This window comes from Ailuropoda melanoleuca, chromosome X (assembly GCF_002007445.2).
Source record: "Ailuropoda melanoleuca isolate Jingjing chromosome X, ASM200744v2, whole genome shotgun sequence".
NCBI classification, from domain to species: Eukaryota; Metazoa; Chordata; class Mammalia; order Carnivora; family Ursidae; genus Ailuropoda; species Ailuropoda melanoleuca.
The window spans coordinates 15,656,825-15,669,317 of NC_048238.1; the positions used below are offsets into that span (position 1 = coordinate 15,656,825).

At 44.7% G+C, this 12,493-nt stretch overlaps 1 protein-coding gene across 3 annotated transcripts in view; it reads right to left on the reverse strand.

Annotated features, from left to right (window-relative positions):
* The window catches only part of ADGRG2 (adhesion G protein-coupled receptor G2), a 127,868-nt gene extending 118,313 nt beyond the window's left edge, over positions 1–9,555 (reverse strand). For all 3 annotated transcript variants that reach the window (XM_002913936.4, XM_034649722.1, XM_034649721.1), the window contains exon 1: positions 9,520–9,555. The gene's annotated coding sequence lies outside the window, so the exon portion shown is untranslated. The remainder of the gene's footprint in view (positions 1–9,519) is intronic.
* Positions 9,556–12,493: the final 2,938 nt, after the last annotated feature.

A 12,493-nucleotide genomic window follows, 5' to 3' on the forward strand; every position in this document is an offset into this window, starting at 1 on the left:
GGGTGTATTGAAGCCGGTAAGAAGGAAGGAGACGGAATTAAGAATTACATTCTTCACAACATGAGAACAAAAATAATTAAGTATAGTAATGAATTACAAACCACTGAAAATATAGGAATTCAAGAGTCCATACCAATAATAAATACATGAATACAAAAATAAACGGGGAAGGAGTCTTGGTAAGGGCCAACTGGTAAATGTGGAGGGAATATCAGCATTGGAAAATCATTATTTTCAGCCATCATATTAAAGATTGGATCAGGCAAAAATCATCACTGAATGTTAAATCTAGAGATAAATACTGACGAGGAGCAGGTTATCTGTGTCTTCCCCAGATGACTCACTAGGAAGGAAGAAACCAGTAACCACACAGTGGAGAAATTTGACAATACCTTGACCAGGTGATCAAAATTAACATCGCCAAAGAGAAAGAGATGGATATCCGTGTAGAGGTCACTTTTAGGCAAACAGGTTTGAGCAATGGGACGCAGACAGGGCCACAGTGACCTCCTGGCTGAATACAGACAAGCCCATCAGGCGACCAACGTCAAAATATCCCCAGGCCCTAACTAACCAAATGGGCTACTTACAACTAGGCACAGTTCCCAGAAAAGGGGAAGGTTCCATATGTCACCATACCTCTCCATCTTCCCCCTTTAAAAACAGCCCCCACCCACTGCCTCACTGCAGACAGCCTCTCCTCTGCTGTCTTGCCTGCTGCTCCTTTGGTGTAGCCAATAAACTTCCATCTCCTTTGTTCGGCTTCCGGTGAATATTTTCATCTCCCGTGCCATTGGCCTCCACCCACATCTGCAGGCCCCCATCCGATCAAGACACCCTATTCAGGCACCACAATCCAGGCATCATGGGCCTCCAAATGTGATATCCTGAGGACACAACATCATCTATGCAGTATTCTGGCCCAGAATGCATAATCTGTATCTAATCACATGAAACATCAAAACACCCAAAATGACGAACGTTCTCTTAAAGAGAGAAATGGTCTACACGCATCCAAATGCTGAAGCAGAGAAGCATTTGCCACCCCAAAATAGGCCTCTCTGGCCTAAGGATTATTTTAAACTGATTATTTCTAAGAAAAGCAGACATAGAAGCTCTGAAAACCCATTAGACATTACCCTTTTGTAAGAAACATTACATGAATAAGGGAAATCTCCATCTGGAAGGGTGTCTTCCGCTCAGCACCAGGAAGAGGGGACGGCTCTCAACCTCTAGACTCTCTTGTCAGTAGAGAAGGCAGGACTTCAGCCTGCATCACAGCCCTGCCCGTGTTTACGGTGCTTTACCTGGTCACCTCCCATAACCGCCTCTCCACCCTCTGCCCCCAAATTTCCTTTGGGCCTTAGCTGGAGATGGTGCTTAAGGTGGTGACTTGGGCCATTCCGCAGAGTTACTCAGTTGTCCCGGGTGCACATGTTATTCAAGTTCTTTTTCCCTTGTTAATCTGTCTTGTATCACGGGGGGCGCTCTGGAGAGGGAAAATTACCTTTCCTTCCCCACACTGCCAATGTCATAAAAGACAAAGGCTGTGGAAATGTTCCAGACTAAAGGAGGCTAAGAGATGAGACCACTAAACGCCAACACCCCTAGAGTAAATCCTGTGCCAGAAGGAAAAAATGCTGTAAAGGATGTTATCACATCTATTGTCTAATTTGGAAGACAAATAACAAATTATGTAAACAAACAAACAGACAACAAATAGCAGATTAGGTAACAGTATATCTATGTTAAATTTACCAAAGTTGACAACAGCGCTGTGGTTATGTAAGAGAATATTCTTATTCTTAGGAAGCCAATACCCAAGTGCTCAGGAGTAAAGGCCATGCCACATGACACATCCTCAAATGGCTCAGACAAGGGATGGCTGTGTACACGTGCAGAGGAGAAAGCAAATGGGGTAAAATGCTAACAGTAGAGGAATCTGGACAAAGGGCATATGGATGCTTTCTGTATAATTTTTATTTTTGCAACTTACTTACAAGGTTTGAAATTATTTCCAAATAAAAAGCTTTGATTTATTGGTTTTAAGTAGGCTCCACACCCAACATGGGGCTTGAACACATGACCCTGAGATTAAGAGTCGCGTGCACTATGGATTGAGCCAGCCAGATGTCCCTCCACATAAAAATCTTTTAAACCGCGGGCGGGGGGGAGAAAGAATATGTCATTGAGAGGGCAAAGGGGATAAGAGGTCCAGAGCCCAGAAAAGCAGCCAGTCTTCCACACACCGGGAACGTTTCATTCAGTTTTCCAGCACCAGTGAGGAGCACCTTGAGTATTTAGTATTTGTATGAATGTGGGCATCTTGGGAGTTTGGGCCCCGAGGATCTAAGGAGGCTGCCGTCTAATGAGCCAGAGTCAGCAGCTGATGTAGGAGGCCTGACAAAATAAAAGGTGCCAAACAGCTGTTTTGGAGAAGAGAAAAGGAAACCTACCACTCAAGCACAGTAGGCTTGCTGGGCAATGCTGAAAGTCCACTCGAAGTTTACTAAGGTCAGGACCTGGACCTAGACGTCCGTATTTATTCTGAAAATTCCCCAAGTGATCTGAGTGGGCAGCCAGCTTTCAGAACTACCGCACTAAGGCAGGATTTCTCAAGCCCAGCACTATGGGCTTTTGGGCCTGATCATTCTTGGTGGGGGAGTAAGGGCGGGGCGGGGGTCCCGTGCATGACAGGATGTTTAGCAACATCTGGCTTCTACCCACTAGATGTCAGCAGCACACCCACCTCTGCCAGTCATGACAAGCAAAAATGTCTCCAAACATTGCTGAATGTCTCCAGGCAGGCAAAATCGGCCCTGGGTGAGAACCACTAGGTAAGGGAACAAAGGCCATAAACACGACTGTGTTGATAAAGGTTAGGAATTGTGTATGCTCCTTGTTGCCATGAGTACTGTGGCCTCTGAAATTACATGGTCTGTGTTCAAACCCTAGATCCATTACTTACCTTTTGTATTACATTGGCCAAGTTACTTAACCTCTCTGTGCCTCAGTTTCCTCATCTGTAAAATGACAGTAGCACCTGCCTCAAGAAGTTGGATTAAACGAGTGAATATATGTAAAGTTAGTAAGACCAGTGCCTGCTCATTAAATATTAGCTATTAGCTGTCATTATTACCATCACAGAATCAGAAATGGAGTAGATACCAGATGTCTATTGACTAATGAACTGCTTACATTAAAATATACTCCATCCTTAACCAATAGAAAGTTCCACACTAAAACAAAACAGAAAGGCAGAGTACATTAAACTTCTCTTAGGATTAGCGGCCTGATTTCTTCTAGATTCCAGGCACACTCATTCATCTTGTTGACAAATATTTATTGAGCACCTACTATGGCCCCCTGTTCTAGGTCCTGAGAACACAACACTGAGCAAGATACAGAAAGTCCTCGGCTCTCTGAGAACTTATATTCTAGCGGGGAAAAGAAGACAAGGAATCAGTAGATAAATAATTAAATGGTACAATTGCAGATAACAGGTGTTATGAAGAAAACAAAAGCAGGATGTGGGGCCATTCACAGCCGTTGGTGGGAATGTTGTTTTGGAATGATGGTCAGAGAAGACCAACAAGTTATGTGACCATCTGATGAAAAGGTGCTCTGGACAGGCAGCACAGCAAATGCTGGTGTGTTTGGGGAAGTGTGAGAATGGGGGTGAAGGCCGTACAGGGCCTCAGAGGCTACAGTGAGGAACTGGGGTCTTATTCGAAGTGAGGTAGATGTTATTAGAGGGTTTTGAGCAGTGGGTTTACAAGACTGCATTCACCAGCTGTTCTATGGGGGCAAGGGTGGATGCTGGTTTAAAGGCTACACAGTAATTCAAGAGACAAATGTCTCACTTTGCAGCATAACAGCATCTGATATAAAATGAATGTCTAGGACACAGTTCAGCAGTCTGGAGGCTTAGAAACTAAAGGGACAGTTTGATAAAATAGTGTTTAATGAAAGAGTGGTTGAATCCATTTATAGGGCAACGATCATTTTTATTTTTTTTTAAGATTTTATTTATTTATTCAACAGAGATAGAGACAGCCAGCGAGAGAGGGAACACAAGCAGGGGGAGTGGGAGAGGAAGAAGCAGGCTCATAGCGGAAGAGCCTGATGTGGGGCTCGATCCCACAACGCTGGGATCACGCCCTGAGCCGAAGGCAGACGCTTAACTGCTGTGCCACCCAGGCGCCCCAAAGATCATCATTTTTAAATGAAATAGAACAAATGGAAGAAGACTGAAAATATTAGAATACACTGCACAAAGGCAAAATACATAAGACTTCGTGAGATTCTATTTCAATCATATATAGGTAGGTTCGTACTAGGCTGAGATATAAAATATACTTCTCACTATGGGTGGCAGACAGGAAAGTTTGAAAACACTACCAAAAGCTAGCTTATTTATTCGTAAGTAGGTTATATAATCTGTCTCTATTTTCTCCCTTTCTTGCTGTACCTGGCATTCCCCCAAATGAGGATATTATAAAAAAGCTCCAAAGGTAGTATCTTCACAGTCTAAATAAAACAGTTGACTGATATTACACTTTACCTTCTCCTCCAGGGAGATCAAAATATGACCCTCTGCAGAAGCTGAAAAGAGTGACTCACCTCTAAACTGTTAGGCTTTTTCAATGGAAAAAAAGAATCTAAGCAGAACACGAAATTTTAAAATTAAACTTTAGATGTTTAGAAGCTCCAAATGCAAAGAAACTTCCTGAAGGTAGTAGGAGTAATGACCAGAACTCTACAGCAGCACAATACCTAGTAGTAAAGTGTTAGAACCATTCTCACCCAAATCAGATACTCCTCAACCGTGTCCTAGAGGGAAGCCCAGCCACTAAGGCAAGCAAGTAAAATGGGGGAAAGTATGGGGTGGGGACCTTAAAAATCCAAGCAAACTGACTGGAAGAACTTTGAACTTATAAAAGTTCAGTAACGTGGCTTGAATATGATAGACCTACAAAAAAATTAAATAGCCTGTCTATACAAGAGTATAGTAATTATAAAATGAAATGGGAATAAATGATACAATTTCTAAAAGCAATAAAAGTTACACCCACAAAACAATCGAGGAATTCACCTAACAAGAATGTGTAAGACCTATAGCATAGTATAGGCATAAGGACAGACATACAGATCAACGAAACAGAACAGAGATAAAAAAATAAACCCACAGAGGGGCGCCTGGGTGGCTCAGTCAGTTAAGCATCTGACTCTTGATTTTGGCTCAGGTCACAGTCTCAGGGTTGTGAGATCAAGCCCCGCGTCAGGCTCTCCCTCTCCCTCTGTCCCTCTCCACCACCTCCCCCCTCTAAAATATATACATAAATAAATTAACAAACCCACATATATACAGTCAATTAATTTTTGACAAAGGGGCCAAGGGGATACAAGGAGGGAAGTACAGTCTTTTCAATAAATGGAATTGGAACTGGCTATCTATATGAACAAAAGTGAATCTTGACCCATACAAAAGTTAACTGAAGTGAAGCCATAAACCTACATATAAATGACAAAACTATAAAACGTCCAGAAGAAAGCACAGGAAAAAATCCTGGTAAACATGAGGTAGACAAAGATTTATCAAACAGGTTACTAAAACTGCTATCTATAGAAAGAACAAAACCTGATAAATTAGATTTTATCAAAATTGGAAACTTCTGCTCTTCAAAAAAACATCATTAATTCTACTTATATGATGTGTAAGTCAAATAAAATAGTCAAACTCATAGAAACAAAGAGTAGAATGGTGGTTGCCAGGGGCTGGGGGAGGGGGAATGGGGAGTTCGCATTCAACGGACATAAAGCTTCAGTTGTGCACAATGAATCCGTTCCAGAGATTGGCGGTCCAACATGGTTCCAGAGATTGGCGCTCCAACATGGTGCCTATAGTTAACAGTACTCTACTGTACACTTAAAAATTTAAGAGAGTAGATCTCAAGTTAAGTGTTCTCACATCACAAAAAAGAAAGAAAATGAAAAGCCAAGCCACAGCCTGAAAGGAAATATTTGCAATAGATATCTGACCTGTATCCAGATATATGATATATATGCAGAACTCTCATGATTCAGTAAGACAGACATTTCATAAAAGATATACAAATGACCAGAAAGCACATGAAAAGATGCTCAACATCACTAGTCATCAGGGAAGTGCCAACTAACACCACAAAGAGCTGCCACCACAAACCCACTAGAATGGCTAAGATAAAATCAACTGACAATACCAAGAGCTGACACGTACCTGGACCTCTCATACATTGCCGGTGGCGGTGTACTGGGGTGTGGCCACTTGGGAAAAGTCTGGCCGTTTCTGATAAAGCTAAATTTACCACCCAGTCCAGCTTCAATCCTACTTGGAGGTATTTACCTGGGTGGAATGAAAGTGTATGTTCACACAGGAAGCTGTCTGTGAAAGTTCATATTGGCCCCATCCATAACCACCGAAAATAAGTAAACAGATAAAGTGTGGAATAGTACTCAGCAATAAAAAGGAACAAATTATTGATTCACACGACACTGAGAAATCTCAAATGCATTATGCGAGGTGAAAGAAGCCAGACACAGAAGGCGGCATCATGTATGAATCCATTCGCAGGGCATTCTGGAATAAACTTACAGCAACATTAAACAAATAATGGTTGCCAGGGGCTGAGAGTGGTGGAGGAGGTTGACTACAAAAGTTCAATAAGGAATTTTCTGGAGTGACCGAAATTCTTCTCTATCTTGCTATGGTGCTCATTAGATGACTATATGTACCTGTCATAACTTACAGAACTGTACACAAAGGGGGTGAATGTTATTACACATAAATTATACCTCAATTTCAAAAACATGGAGTCAACTCAAGAACTAATTAAGTAGATTTATAAAATAGAATAGAGTGTTCACAGAATCTTATTTGATTGAGAGGATTTATTTTATGGTAATTTTTACCAAATGTTCAGCCCATTTCTTAACTTCCAGTACCCCCACCTCATACCATGTCCCCAATTAAGTTCCATGTGGATTAAAGACCCACATATTTTAGAAACCATACACATTTTAAAAGAATTTTTTGCCCTCTATCTCAGCAAGGCCTCAAAACCAGCTGCTAGATTTTTACTAAAGGCAGAACCTCATTTCTATCTTCCAAATTATTAACATCACAGAAACACATTATCTGCCCATACACCTTTTTTTTTTTTTTTAAAGGGTGCTCTTCCCAGTTTGTAGCAAGTATTTGAAAGGGACTTGGCACTCTCTGGCAGCAAAATGGAAAAATGTGTTTGTCAGTTTCTCGTGAGCAGTGAAAGCACCAGGAACCTACGTAGTGATGTCCCCCTGAGTCCCAAACCAGACTCAGCCACACCACAACCACACCAGAGCCCCCAGAACAAACATGGAGGCCACGCAAAAGCAGCTTCTTAACTGGCTCCCTAGCACCTGAGCAAACTCACTTTGCCATTTCTGGAAGGCTGTTCACGGTACCAAAAACACAGAGGCTCTCCTTTCCCTGCCAAATCTGCCAATGAAATTCCATTTCTCAGGCGTTTTCTCCCTCTGCTGAACAAAATCATATCCATAATGAAAGTTCAACTTCTTTTTCTTTTCTGTGTTTCCAAACATTTTTTTCTAGAAAATCACACACACCTGGAATTATTATGCAAGAATTACTCACACGGAAAACACCTGCATTTCTTCAGTGTTTTTCAATAGCAAAATCTGCTCTATCCCCCTTTTAAGGAAAGTCACCTTGCAGGGATGTGGGAAAAATAAAAGCGGTGGGAATCCGATCAGGGCTTGGCATCGCGCCGAGGCCCTGTAAAACAATACCTTCGAACAGCTACAAAATTTGGCCACTTTTTGTTTTCCAGATTTGCATTCGAGCTCTAAAAGCAGCCAAACCAAGCAATGTCCAGCTCGTTTCAGTTCTTAACTAAGCAAAACTTCCAGACACTAAACAGGTCTCCCCAAATCCTGTGGGAATAACACATAGTTTATCACTTAATTTACAGATTATTATGATGTCGAACTTAACTGTATTGCCTATTAATAACTAAGCTCGTAATAAATTGTTTAATTATTAATATTAATAAAGCAATAAATATTGGCATACCACGTATAACTGAAGTTACACTCACAGGCTTATCTCTTAAAATAGTCAAAGAGAAGCGGAGAAAGACTGGAGGTACTGCAACATCCGGCTAGACTTTGGCTTAATAAACCTTCACTCTCCATCACCCACCAGCTCCTAACCCTGATCAAAGAAATGGGTCTTTTTTCTGCTGATGGGGACTATAAGACAGGATCAGCTACATAATTTGTGAGCTCCAGTGCAGAATGAAAATGCAAAGCCCCTTGTTCAGAAATTATTAAGAATTTCAACAGCGACAGCAAAGCATGAAAACCAAATACAGGCTGCATGCCCACGAAGCCGGCTCGACCAACATAATATATTTGGCTAGTAAGCTAGTAAGAAAAGTAAAGCATTTCGCTTCTAAATGAGTAGCAATCATTTCGTGTGCGTGTTTGGGGTGGAGCCGGGACTGTAAAGTCTTAGGACCTCTTCTGCCAGTCTCTCACTTTTCCATAGGTTTTCAGCCTGTTGGACAGAAAGTACTTCTGCAGTGCCTACCGTATCAAATGTGGTCCAAGGAGCCGCAGCATCAGCATCACGTGGGGGCTTGTTAGAAATGCAGACTGTCGGGCCCCACCCCAGACCTACTTAATCAGAATCTGCATTTTAACAAGATTCCCAGGGGATTCTGGTGGAGAGTGCAAACTAAGATCTGTCACTATCCAGGCAGCCACGGAAAACCTCTGCCGCCTACCTCATCTGATTGTGCTAAAACCCGTCGGCTCTCCTCCTCACCACCTTACACATAGTTCCGGAGCCTAGAAAGGTCAAGTCCCTGTCAGAAAGCGCTCACCCGAGACTTAGAGCCTCCTCCTTCCCCGACATGCTCACCCCTAGGCTTCGAGCTGCCGCTCCATCCCGCCGCGCCCCCCGCCACCTGTTCTGGCTCCTGCCAGACAGCGCCGCGCCGAGCAGTCGGGGACCCGGGGCGCGTTCGCGCTCCGAAAGCTCCGCCGCACCCCCAGCCCGGAGCCGTAAACTGAGTCCCCCAAGGCTCTGGTCTCGAAGACCGTCCGCGCGAACAAGATTCGTAGGTCCGTTTTCCGGAGGGGCGGGGAGAGTTTCAGTCCGTTTGAAGCTTTTATATACACACGCCGTCCCCCACCCCTCGGAGAACGTGTCGCGGGAGCCCCCTTTCCCGTGGCGCGCACTCTCCCACTGTCCGGGTGCCGGCCCCCGGAGCTCGGCCCCTCTACCTCTGCCTTTCAGGGCGGCCCCGGGCTCCGAGTCAGAGCCGCAGTCGGGCGGAGGGAGCGTTCGCCCCGCTGTCCCGTCGCCCTCCAGGTCCAGGCGCTCCGCCCGAGCTGCCCGCGCCCGTCGTCAGCTCCCGGGCTGGGTCTCAGGAGCCTGAGGAAACAAGACTCATCCCAGCGCCGCGCGCTTACCTGCCTATCCAGGCAGACCCGCTGGCTGCTGGCGCTCTCCGGGGGCCGGAGCCCGGCGGGGAGCTCCGGGCAGGGGGGCGGGGAGAGAATCGCGGCCGGCTGGCTGGGCGGCCCACCCCACCCCTGCAGAGGTCCCTGCGGCGCCTCTGGACTCCCAGGACCGCGCGACCCTCGGATGCTCGGCGTCCGATCGGGCGCGCTCCTTGGAGACCCCCAACCTCCAAACCCATCCTCTCACCTTTAGGGGTCGCCCTGGTACCCAAATGCCTAGCTCACTGTTTTCAGCACCGTGCACTGGGATGGGTGGGAACCCCGAAGTCGCGCCTCTGCCACAGTATTCCCAATGCAGAGATCCTGTGTCAGACCACTGGAGGGGGGATTTGGAGAAACCGGTAAAAGGAAAATGTCCTGGGAAAGGTTTTAGCTCCATGGTTTATTTGGTGAAGGACGGGTTACACCGGATACCTAGAAACTGGGATCCCCAGCACTCTGCTTGCTGAGTGTGTGTGTTGGGGAATGGGGGTGGGGGTATATGGAGTGAGTTGTCTCTGGTCCTTTCAGTCTTTTCTATTAGCATCTCCTCCCTGTGCACGGTCACAGAATAAGAACTAGATCTGGATAGGACTTACAGATCACCTAACCAGCTTGTCAAAGTACCCCATGTTACAAATGGGAAAATGGAGGCCTGAGGGCCTTGACCCAGTTCTACAATTCTACAATTCTAATTACTCGTAGAGACAGAGAGGAGGGGGAAAAAAATAAGCACTCCGAATTCCCTCTCTGGCTCCTTTTACTGCTGCCCAACTATTCGCTTCAACCCTACCTTTTATAGTCAAATAGCTTCTGTATTTGCAAAATGCTTTATCGCTCTAAAGGCACCATTCTCTTTTGTTAAAACCTGCAGGAGAATATTCCATTGTTCTTCACCACCAAAACAAGATTCCAGGTTCTGAATTGCATTCACCGCTCTGAAGAAGGTGTTTATAAAATGCAGAGCACATCCTGGCTGACTCTGCCCTATTAGACACAACCCCGGGGTAAGATGTACTCAGCTTTGCAGGAGGGGTTGAATTTGTTTGGCAAACGCCAACTTATTAACACTCACAACATTCTAGCTGGATAAATGAATGGAAAGTGTTTTCAGAGAGACTTTTGACTGATTGGATTAAGGGAGAGTGGAGGTCAGGAAGTTCATCCAGGTTACATAACAAGTTGGAGGCAGAATTATGATAAGGGGGAAAACAGCATATTTTAATAAACAGGTTTAATGATACTCCAAAGGATTAAATTGTTTCTGTTTGCATTAACTTAACATTTGTGTATCTTCGACTTACTAGAAAGTAGACTTCATACTGTGTAGAGCCGCCAAAAATCTCATACACTGCTATTTGGCAGAATCTATTGAAACTGAGCATACAACTACCACGTGTCTGGCAATTGTCCTTCTAGATGTATACTCAACAGAAAGGAGTGCATATGTTTACCAAAGGATATGAACGAGAGAGTGTTCATAGCAGTGTCTAATAGCCCTAGACTGAAAGCTACTCAAATGTCCATCAGCACTAGAATGGATTGAAAACATTGCGGTGGTGTAGTCACAAAATGGAATAGCAAACAGCGAGGAGAAAGCATGAACCACAGCTACACTGAGTATAGACAGAATTCGTAAACAATATCGAGCAGAGGAAATCAGACATGAAAGCATACGTACAATGTGATTCCGTTTATGCAGAGTGTAAAACAGGCAAAACCAACAATCAGGTTAGCGGTGGTCGAGAAGTTGGTGACTGGAGGGAGTTACAAGGGGGATAAGAAGGTGATGTCTTGTTTCTTTATCCGGGTGCTACTTACATGGATGTATAAGGTTTGTGAAAATCCATTGAGTTGCTCACCTAATGATATGTGCACTTTCCCTATATATGTTTTACTTCAAGAAAGGAGTTTAAAAGTCTGTATACCTCATATTAAAAGTTGTTTGAATATCTAAAGTAAGTGTGATGCCAGAATAAATATGCTTTTCCTTTAAACAACCTTGCTGTTAAAAAGAAAGACACTCAAGGCGCCTGGGTGGCTCAGTCGGTTAAGCGTCTGCCTTCTGCTCAGGTCATAATCGCAGGCTCCTGGGATGGAGCCCTGGAATCCAGAAGCCTGCTCAGCGGGGAGTCTGGTTCTCCCTCTTCCTCTGCCTCTCTCCCCACTCCTGCTCTCTCTCTCACTCACTCTCTCGCTCAAATAAATAAAAAATCTTAAAAAAAAAAAAAAAAAGGAAGACACTTGAAGGAAGTAAGTCTAAAACACAAAAATGAGAGACTCCTTAGCCTGAAATTAAAATTCAGATTTTGATGCACTTCCAGTCGAACTTCCATTCCCCTTGGCACACACTGTCAGGTCAACATAACTGCCATCCTGACTGAAAGAAGAGGAAAGAGGCTGGGACCGAAGAGGTGGCCGGCACTCCAGCCAAGGGGCCCTCTGCCTTTTCCATGAGAGGAGCCCAGGTCACACACTGCAGGCACTGTCTGGCGATACGGAGGAAGGCTGTGGGTGCTCGGGATCTGCAGTTCAATCTTAAATCTACGGGAGCACAGCCCAGAGGCTGCTGTCCCAGCAACTGGAGAGTGGGCGGTTTGGATCTTGCCCTACAGGGTATGTGTGCCGGTGATAGAGTTTGATCCCCAACATTAGTTGGTCAGGAAACATGGCAGACACTGAGTGGGAGGGCAGAAGGTCTCCTCCTGCTCCCCCCCTCCCTCTGGTGGACCCTTCAGTGTGGGCTCTCAGCGGAGGGAGGTGGCAGAAAAGGATAGCTCAGCAGTGCTCAAGGCCCAGCTCTCTCCTTAGAACTTCAAATGCAACTTTACCTGTGGCCAAATAGTCTGCAAAGATACCACACAATGGTCTCTAACAGATTTATTATTTTCCAAGGGAAATGAGCATAAAGAGAACATGGGACTTGGGGGTAAGTCAAGACGGT